This window comes from Lutjanus erythropterus, chromosome 1 (assembly GCF_056507025.1).
Source record: "Lutjanus erythropterus isolate fLutEry1 chromosome 1, fLutEry1.hap2, whole genome shotgun sequence".
NCBI lineage: Eukaryota > Metazoa > Chordata > Actinopteri > Lutjaniformes > Lutjanidae > Lutjanus > Lutjanus erythropterus.
The window spans coordinates 32,587,931-32,599,322 of NC_139317.1; the positions used below are offsets into that span (position 1 = coordinate 32,587,931).

The 11,392-nt window shown below is 38.4% G+C and overlaps 1 pseudogene; it reads left to right on the forward strand.

Annotated features, from left to right (window-relative positions):
• The first annotated feature begins 6,218 nt into the window (after positions 1-6,218).
• On the forward strand, positions 6,219-8,002 carry LOC146333156 (uncharacterized; annotated as a pseudogene).
• Positions 8,003-11,392: the final 3,390 nt, after the last annotated feature.

The window sequence follows — 11,392 nt, forward strand, 5'->3', positions numbered from 1 at the left end:
TCAAACAGGGAGATCAGAGTCCACGGTAAGCAGCTCAAGATATTGAACCCCTTCCATCACCAGTCACTAGATCTCTAGGTAAATGCCCCTTATCACATAAGGATGGTGTCATTAACCATTTAGCCACTGTACGAAAGAGAAGAGTAACAGGAACATTTGGTTGTATTATAACCTTAATGTTTGCTTCAGAGTGGTCTTGCCGCAGTGGCATTTAACTGCTGGAGGAGCTCAAAGGAAAAGCTGCATGTGCAACACTGGTTATAATACTGCAGAGCCAACCACTCTCTCTACTGGATATAATGAACAAAAGTAATGCTGGTTATATCTGCTGCAAATGTATAAGTGCTTCATTATTTATTTTTCCTCTCCTTTCCTCATTTAAAATACAGTTGGACTGCAACCAATTCTGTACTAAAAGGACACGAGGACCAGTTGTAGTGAAAGTGAATATCTTTTAACTGACAGATTAAAAGTGTGAGCAGGAGCGTGTGCTGTGTTTGTGTCCATGAGCTACTGTCTCATTGCAAACTGCTCTAGGCATTTATTGTAAATGTAAAACATTAAAGGTGTCACAGATTGTGTTTATCTGTCAGAATGGGGACAGGTTATGTTTACCGGCTCAGCGGTATGCCTTTATAGGAATGTGTAGGCAGAAAGAAGCATTGTAATCGAGCGCTGTGAGCCGGGGGTGGGAAAGAATGCTCGCTAATGAACCATGATGGATGAGGAAAACAATTCATTCAGATGAGAAGAAGCTGCATTGTAGCAGCTCTGTCAGTGATGGTGCAATAGCACCAGATATATAGAAAGAAAAGCAAGTGACATGCACTTGTTGGATCAAATCAGATTCATGCTGATCATTAGTAAAGCTAATCTAGCCATCTTTAAAATAAATGAATTAATCAAATCTTTCATTCCTTCATACTGTTGCCCTGTCATCGTTATCTTTTGTCTGTGAATGTGGTTACTGTAAACTGCAGCACTTTATTTATATGATGATAAATACAAGACTAAATGAGTTCAAGTCAGCATAAATAGACAATTGTTACACCACTAGAAAGATGCTTAAGCTAGTTAAACATCGCTTTATTCATAATCTTTTACTAATTTTTTCAAAGTTTATTCTTTCAAACTTAGAATGAACTTTTCTGCTCAGCCAGCCACCACAGACAGTGTAAACACCGTGGTTGTCAGGTGATTCACAGCACACAAGGAAAAAATAAATGTGTCATCTGAATTTTTTTGCAAAACTGACAACGTAGCTGGAGCAAATGTCTTTCATGACACGGAAATGTCATAGAATGGCATCTTCTGAAGCCAAGAGGACAGTCCAAAATATTACTTATGCTGACTGTGATTGCTAAGTTAAAGGGTAAAACCGTGCACACACTCACCTCACTTCTTTGTTCAGTACACAGGTTAATTTAATTTGCAGTCAACCACACCCCAAACAATTCAGGTCCACTCTACAGTTTATTTGATTTATAATTTCTTTATTTTCCTTTAGCTTTACACCGTTTAAATGGAGTGCACACAGAAACACCGCAAGGTTAAGTTTCTGTTGTATTAATTATTTTTCTTTGTCTTCTTTTGAATTATCATGCTGGTGGGGGCGGTATCATCCTGGACAGGCAAAAGGTGCAGCCAAGCGGTGGAACCTGCTAAATACTGTGGCCAGCTCACCAGGCTATACAACCTCTAGTCATGTCAGAGGGGGATTTGGGTTTAGTAACTATGTATTAGTTTTAGTGGGTATCCATTTTGTTTCCCCCTTTTGTGTTAGTTGGTTTGGCCAAACCAATATATATGTTCCCTCAGGTTTCATTTTGTGAGGTCAGTTTGTTCAGTTAATGCCCTGTAGTATAGTATACTTATATTTTGTTGACCTCTTTTATAGGCCTAGATATTAAGTTCTTGGTTTATATTGTTTTGTATTTTTTGGGTAAATGAAAACCCTATCTTTTTCAACAAACTCCTGTTCTCCTCATTGCCTCACTGCTTGGTCCCTGACACTGACTTTGACCAGAATCCACATGGGATCATGTACAGCAGTGTTTCCCAACCCTGGTCCTCAGGGCCCACTGCCCTGCATGTTTTAAGTGTTTCTCTGCTCCAACACACCTGATTCAAATGATCAGGTTGTTGTCAGTCTTCTGCAGAGGCTTGATGACGAGCTGATCATTTGAATCAGGTGTGTTGGAACAGGGAAACACATAAAACATGCAGGGCAGTGGGCCCTGAGGACCAGGGTTGGGGAACACCACTGCAGACCACTGTTGTGTCCACCTTCCTTCTTGTCCACCAGAGGGCAGTATTGTCATATCTCGTCCATTATGTCCAGCACTGCTCAGGGCGTTTTCCCAGGCCAGGGTGCTTGTACAGTAAAGGGCTGGTGTTTTGTGCATGTCACAGCTCAAGGTATAAACTGTACCTCCTCCAGCTCCTGAGAGACTCCTCTCTGCTGTCTTTCAGGAGCCAGTTCAGTCACACTCCTCATCACTCTGCTGGGTGTGATGGTGATGTGTGGATCATTGTCTGTATTTGTGTATGTACAACAGTACTGTACTCTATTCATGTTCTGGTAGTGGGAGTGGATGATGATAATATAAAGTAAATGATGGTTTTACATGATTATATAATGACTGACATGGTTACACTGGTTATTTTCCTGATGATGCAAGGTGATCTAAATAGTGACTATGTCCTGCAACTAATTTTGTATTGTGTCAGTTTAGGCAGAACAGACAATAACTACATTACCATGTCATGACACCTATCATGGATGTGTAGGAGTCTTTATGAATGTTTATGACTGTTGTCATTTTGCAGACATTGTTTAAAATGTCTATTATAATTACAACTCTACATTATCAAACTTAAAGAAACTGTTCAGCTTTAGGTTATAACATTACATTGAACTGTCATGTTGTTTCTTTTGACACTGACTATCATGAGACCATTATAAATGCATCAGACTTTTTTCCTTGAAGTCATTTGGACTTGTCATAAAGAAGTCATTAAGTGTTGTAAGGCCAGTTTGACAACAGAGAACAGTACCAAGGTGATTAGCAATAGCCTTCATGCTTTGAAGGCAATTCAAAGTGCTTTACAGGAGCATAGAAATCCATTAAAATAAAACATTAAAAGAGCAAAACCAACCACATATAACAGTATAACATATAATATAATGATAAAACATAAAGCTAAACAGCTAGTTTAAAGGGACAGTTCACCTCGTAATAAACAGTACATATTTTTCCTAGATTTTATTGTGTGTGAGTTGCAGAGTTTTGAAGATACTGTCCATAGAGATGTGTGCCTTCTAAGCAATATAATGGAACTAAATGGTACTGGACTTGTGGTGCTTAAAGCACCATAAAAGTACATTTGAAAATCCAAAAATTTCATGAAGGAACAACTTTCTTTCAGATCTTAAAGTAGTTCTGGTAGATTCTACTGCAGAAAGAAAGTATTCCTATATGAAAGTGCTCACAGGATCTGTGGATTGATTTTATTTCTGGAAAGAGACTTTGCTTTTGACTTTTTCAAATGTATTTTTGGCACCTTGAGTACCACAGGACTAGTGCCATTTAGTCCCATTGTATTGTAGAGAAGGCAGACATCTCTGTGGCTGATATCTCCTCACAAACTAAAACAGCACAGATGATAAATAGCACTATAGACCAGAGGAAAAATATGTAATCATGTCAGTTTGTCATGACCATCTCAAACAATGCCAACTTTGCATTTAAATGACATAACTGACCAAATGATACTTAATGACAACAGTCCTGAACATTCATAAAGACTCATGCCATGACACCATGTTTATGACATGGTGTCATGGCATGGCTGACAGTGTAATGACCACCTCATGCACACCCTTTCAAATTAAGTGCTGCCTTTTTTTCTAACGCAATCATTGTAATTTAATGTGGACATTTTTTATACATTAAGAGCTCAAGCTAGGCCAATAAAGTATGTCCTTGGACCTGTATTGCAGCACAGAGTATGTTTCCACTAAGATAGAAAATATATGAGAAAGTAGCCTGATGCTTTTTTCCGCCAGCTGCCTGGATCCTCACTTGGGCCAGTGGCTCTGCCTGTTTGTATTTCTTGACCTTATCCTCGCTCTGATCATGCAGTGACATAGGAGAGCCCTGCCTTTTGGGCTGAGAGGATGTCTTTCCAAATAAATCTGATAGAGCACAGGCAGTGAGCACAGGCACCTGCTGAGTCCATACCTCTTTCCTGGTAGTGAGGAAGAAATTATTAGTACAGTTTAAAAGATGCTTATCTTCATAACCTTGGCTCATATAATACTGCATTTTCTGTATACAGGATGAAATAAAGCATGTAGCAATTGTATTGTGTATTTTCTGTTTCACAAAATTCATCCTTGTCTGAGAAACTTTCCCTCTGCTGCCATGAGAAAGATGGAGAAAAACAAGTAAACCTACGGAGAATTATCAAATACTCTGCAGCCCCCTTCACCTCCATGAAGTGCCAGTCTTTCAGTTCAGTCTTTGCCAGCCCAACTTTGCTGTTGTGATTCAGTCAGTTACATGATGTGGTTTTCAGCTGCATCAAGTGAGAACACTGGGTGTACATTTCTCGCCACGCACCGAACACTGGATGGTTAGTGCCTGGCTAGTGAACCTATTGAAGCACTTAGCAGCTAAAGAGCCCAGTATTTCCCTTAGAAGCTGTAGGTGGTAATGTGACTCCAAATAAATGTTAATGTTGCACTGTTTTTACTGGATGTGTTAATAGACACCTACCAGTCCTACCAGATGAGCAGCACACACTTCATGCGTGCACACAACGGTTTGCCGAGGCAATCATAAGTGAGTACAGACCAGCAGACATTAGCTGTGTGCATGTGTTTCTGTGTCAGCACTGACCTCAGTCACCAGAGAAGTTTATTCTTTCCTTTACATCCCTCCTCTCTGTAATCTCATGAAGTGACTTTCAAATACATTTCTCCTCTGGTCAGCAGTCAACAAAGACAGAGACACTAATTATCTTACTGTAAACAGCGTGGTTGGCTCTCATAAGGTCGCTGCTGTAAACAGATTTAAAAGCAAACATTAATATAAATCTACTTTTTAATCCCAGAAGTTTCAAGTATAAACACTAAACTCTCATCTCACTGGTCCGCGATTTCTTTGCGGATCGCTGCTACCAAGGATTTGAGAAGCAGGAATGAAAATAAACCTGCTTTTTAGTCCCAAAAGTTTGAAAAATGCTCTCCAAGCTCCCCTCCTGCCAATAAAGAAGTTGGCATCAGAGCAACTCTGGTGTTTTTCCTCCTGTCTGTTGACTCTGTGTCTACCACCGCTTTAACATGATAAAGCTAATGTTGGGGAATAGTAGTCCGAATAGAGTTAGCCAATCATGTTTGAGTAGGCTTTGGTTGCATGCAGGTCAACAGTCTGTGTTTAGAGCAAAATTGACAGAGCGCATTCGCCCAAATAAAACTCATCAGCTAGTCAGATGATGACTTATCTTCTTCTTTTAAATTTATCTGCACTTATTTGTTGAGATCTGTTTGTAGAGATCAACCTCCAACTCCAGTCTTGCATCCCAAGTCTCTAATTGGTCTATAGACATTGACCAGTGCACAGAAAAGGAAATCTTGGCCTGGATGCCCACTGGCCACACCAGAAGCAGCCAAACATTGCCTGTTGCAACCAGAGACTAAATTGTCCTTGGGCAATAGCCAGTGGGTTCCCATACAATTTTTCAGCTTTATCATGCACAGAGATAGACACAGATACATCAAAAAGTATTTTGTTACAAATTACTTGCATAACAAGACTTGTTGAAACCTAGTATATGCTGGACCATGTGTGGTCAATGTGCTAAATTGTGGCCAAATTGTTACATTGATCAGTAATTGTGCTTATAATGTGAATTCCTGCATATTAAAGATTCATCTGCAATTTTAATTAGCATGTTATATAACAACCGTAAATTCAAATATTCTAAATATAATATATATGTATATATTTTTTTAATAATTACAAATTAAGGTGGTTAGAATGTTTAACTGACAGAATGTGAATAGAATTTAGAACACAATTATTTCTGTTGATGTCATAGAGTGTCTATGACATCACCAGAGCCCTCACTAGGAGCTCACTTCAGATCACACAGTCTACCATTACATTTGGAGAGAGTACTTTTTAAAGGACTTAAACATAAATGCCCAGGGAATGCGTCTGTATGGACTGAAGAGCATCAAGGAATGTATTTCCAGAGCAACACTTCTATCACAGCCAACCAACATCCTGGACTTTATACACCAGCATTTGTCTGAGACACTGAAGCTGATCCCAAGATTGTTTCCTTCCAGTACCAAGAGCTGTGGGGTAAGTTGCTATTTAAATATATCAAATATAATCCTTTAAAGTAATACTTTGTGATGTCCTATTAATCTATTGAATCCTTTGTAATAGATCAGTCAAGTAATGTTAGTTTCAGGGTTCTCAGATTGATACAGCAAACCACGTTTCACCAATAGCAGCACAGTAACATTGGAAATAGTGAATGAGATTAATGTTCTTGCAGCATTAATTAAATGACCCAGTAATTATTCAGTGTTATTTAACTGATGTGAGAGCCAGCCCGGAATCTGTAAATGCTCTAAAGGTTTTATATGTTTTATCATAAAATATCAGATCCCTAAACATCTTACATCAAAATGAAGTTAAATGATGAAATCAATCCAACTCAACTGTTCAACATATCCAAAATAAATAAATAAATAAAATCCAGGGCTAATTTAGACTTACTGGCAAAAACTCACTTGAATCAGGATTAGGGCTGCAATTAATCACAGTATTATCTAAATCACAATATGGCCAGGTGCAGTATCCAAATCACAGAATCAAATTGGAATTTTGCGAAAAAGGAAAAATGTGTGAGAAAACAGTTTTGTATAGTGCTGCAGAGATGCCTTGGCCTGAAAGTTTTATTCACCAAATGAAAGAAAAGATGCTTGTTTAGTACAGAGCCCGACAAATGTCATGTCATTATGATTCTAATAATTTGATTTCAAGTAAAAATTTAAATTGCAATGCAATGATCATTCCCACACAATGTCAGTCATAATAATAACAATATGACTTTTTTCCCTACCATATTGTGCAGCTATAATCAGGATTGAAGCCAAAATTGGGACATCACTATAAATAATCGACTACTATAATAAAAAATAACTGAAATTTATGACCTATGATACATGTTTTGGAAAGGTTAGTGTGTACTAATGTTATGTTTTTGTCAATGGCCTTTTTACAGAGAAAAACTATTTCAGAAACATAAAGGTATGAACAAAGACTCCATCTGCCACTGCAGAGACGTCTGTAACATCACAACAGGTTCCAACTCAGACCGAGGTAGGTGAGGCTCCAAAGATAATGCACACAGATTTGGCATCTTTAACTGAAAAAAAGGTGGTATCGCAACACAAACACAGTTTGGAAAAAACATCAGGAAAGGATATTTATCCAACACCACCTTCCTGTGCTAAAAGAAAAAATGTACCATCACCTTTTGTTGTTGAAGAAGGAGAAGGGAAGCCTGTAATACCTCCCTGCGACATCAGTATAAGAACATGAAGAGTGGGGTTTCTTAATCAACAGTCAAGTGAAGCGATCACTGATGACATCATGAAAACACCAGAAACTCACCCGCATGTAATGAAACCCATTAGAAAAAAGTCTTCAACACCTCCTGATGCTTCAGCTTTCAAATCCAGCGTAGTCAATAGGCCTTCCAAACTTCTCAGTATCCCAGTACAACAATAGCACAAAAGCTTGTTCTCCCACCTATTCCACAAAAGAAAACCAGGAAAGGCTCACCAATTAACAGGGAGCCTGAAAAGAACACCAGCAGGCCTCCAGTAGGCAGAGCACTGGGGCAACCAAAGGAAAAACCTAAACATAAAACCAGAGAGCACTATAAAACCAAGGAAACCAGCAACAGAGAGCACTAGTGCAGGACATTATCATGAGGGCTTTGTATGACTTCATTACCGCTACAAGCAGTTCTGGAGAAAGATAGCTGATTGTTGAATCTCATTACCAGTTTGCCAAACACCCACGTGTCAGTATTTGACAACCAGGGCATTAGACCCAATAATCAACTATCTTCCTCCAGAATTGCTTGTTGCAGTTTATAAAAAGTTAAACAAGTTCTGGTTGTGTGAATTCACAGTACAATCTTTGCTAGAACTTAAATAAGTTCTGGCAGTATAAACGTAAGTAAAATATTTAAAAAAGTTTTGATCTCTTACATTAAAGTGACACATTGGTTAATACTGTTACACACAGAATGAAAGTTCTGGGTACAAACCCATTGGTCCACAGGTGCCTTTCTGTGGCTGGGCAGTTTGCGCTAGGACCTCTCTGTGTTGAGTTTGCATGTGTTGCATGTGTTCCCGTGTGTGGGGGGGGGTTCTCTCTGGGTGCTCTGGCTCCCTCCCACATGTTCAAAGACATGCAGGTTGTGACAAGTGATTCTGGAAAAAGATAGTTGATTGTTGAGTCTCATTCCCAGGACAACAAATACTGACACCTTGTGTTGGTGGCTTACTCCGGCCACCAACCCAAAGTGTTGGTCATCAAGGCTGAGTTACCAACCGAAAGATTCTGTATTTGTCAGTCTGGAAATGAGACTCAATAATCAACTATCTTCCTCCAGAATTGCTTGTAGCAGCTTTAAAATAAGTTCTGGCTGCATGAATTCAGGGTACAAACTTTGGTAGAACAATTTTGTTGCTTATTTTATTCCTATTGATGAAATGCTTTATATCCTCATCTAGGTGTTGATACAAATTTCCCTTTAAGTTTATGGAAATAATCAATCAAGTTAAGCCTGTCCATCAACAAAGGACAGGAAATCTTTTGTTCTGAAATTGTTCTGGTATATATTTTAGTGATAGAAAAAACATCTGTCCATAACATCTGTCCTATGATGGGGAGAGAAAATGCTCTTTAAGATGGACTGCTAAGATGTAAGAAATCTGCAACACGGTACATGTTTCAACCTCGACCTCTTCATGGTGATTCAACATCTGCCTTGACTCATCTGGGTTCATTTTGCAATAATGACCTGCTCAATATCAATCAATCAATCAAACTTTAATTATATAGAACTTTTCATGCAAACAGAGTGCAACACAAAGTGCTTCACACAATAAAACAATAAAACACACACACACACACACACACACACACACACACACAAAATAAGAACAGCACTCATTAAAAAAAGAAATTTCTAAATTTATATGTTGCCAAACAAAATTTTAAATCAATCAATAAATAAGTACATAAATAAATTAAAATAACATAAATTAAATAAGTAACAAAATAGAAGAATATGCCAGCTGGAAAACAGATTAATTAAAAGTAAATGAATAGATAAATGCACAATAATAATCATAAATACAAAATATATAAAGAGATAAAGTTCAATTAAAAGCCAGGCTTAAAAGGTAGGTCTTGAGTTTGCTTTTAAAAACATCAACACTCTCTGCGGCCCTCTGGTCTTCAGGCAGGCTGTCCAGACCATAGTGATGAAATGATGCCTCACCGTGGGTTTTTGTTCTGACTGAAGACCGGAGGGTTCTAGAGGGTTTATACGATAAAAGCAAATCTGATAAATTAGTAGCACTAAGACCATTAAGAGCTTTATAAACCAATAAAAGGATCTTAAAATCAAGAATGAAGCACACAGGAAGCCAGTGTAGAGACTTTAAAATGGGTGTGATGTGTGCTCTCTTTCTGGTCCTCGTCAGCACACGTGCAGCTGAGTTTTGTAATAACTGTAACTGAGCAATGTTTTTCTTAGGAAGACCAGAAAGTAGAGCATTACAGTAGTCAATTCTGCAAATAATAAAAGCATGCATCAGTGTCTCTGTGTTGGCTTCAGAGAGAAGGGAGTAAAAAACACCCTGCCCTGTTTGCATTTCCTTAAACTAGTGACAAACTTCTTGGGCGGAGCTAAGTCCAGGATGCAGCAATGGTGCTGGTGCAAAATTGTGTCAAGGGGGAACCTGTTTAGGTGGAACAGTTGCACATCAGAAGTCGTGCTCCGGCATTAAATGACTACATCACTGCAAAAGAAACTGTAACAGCTGTAAGCTTGTTTAAATTTCTACCATTAGTGTCCCAGGCGCTAATTTGGTGTTTAGCGTTTTGCAGGTTGCAGCTCAGAGGTTGTTGTTGAACTTTGAAAATGTAGACATCGAGTGCCACAATGCTGCAAGAAAAAATCAATGGTAGACAGAAATCTGTAGTGTGCATCCATGTGGGCTTTGTATAACTTCATTACTGCTACAGGCAATTCTGGAGAAAGATAGCTGAGCTTCATTCAGGCCATCAAATATTATATAAGTATTGGACAACCTGAGCATGAAACCTAACAGTCTTAACTTTCTTCAGGTCACCCAGACTTACAGCTCATACTTGGCAGGTTTGCTTGGTATGTATTGTCTGAATAAACAGTGACCCCTGAAAGGGACCAGCTGTTCACTGATGCATTCATGTCAGCCTGGGTTGAAAAGAAAGGAGAGGTGGATGCTTCATACGTCCCACAAGGCAGCCAACTTGTTGATGTGCTGGTCTAGTCAGGTGGTTCTCGAACCTGAGGGCTGCACACTCCGACAAGTCAATGGTAAAAGCCCAACTCCATCGGCATTAAACAGTTTCAGAAACACACACTTCAGAGCGCGCGAAAAGTTCACAGTCCCATATGTATGAAATACACAATAAATATGGGATGGTGTTTGTCAACTCTCACATGGATTCATCTCTGCTCTACCGGAGTTATTCTGTCCGTCTCTCTCTTTTTCTCCAACTCACTTATGTCTTGTGTGATTACAACAGAAAATAAAACTCTTCCAGGTCATTAACTCTTAAACCTAAATATGGATTATTCATCTTTTTATGTATTGAATACAACATAAAACCTCTTGAAGTAAGCATCTTTTTACTGTAAAAAAAATCATATTTTCACCCTAACAAAAGTATTTATATTTTTACCTTAAATCATTCTTTGCACTTTAACATGAACTTTAAATCAGTTATGCCATGGATTTAAAGGGAATACAAGATGCAAAATAACTGATGTAATGTATATCTGGTTATTACAGTTGTAATCATGTATTTTATTGCAATGCAATAGTCAGAAATGGAGCAGAAACAGGCTCCACTAAAACAGCATATAATGGAGCCCTCAGCCATATAGTGGAAAAAAATGGCATAATGTAATGGATAATCAATTTTCAAACCAAAAACTTAGAATGAAAAGGTAGTAATATGTAAAACAATATTTATGGTAAAATTAGAGTATGATCAAAAAAATGAAGTTTAATTGGTAT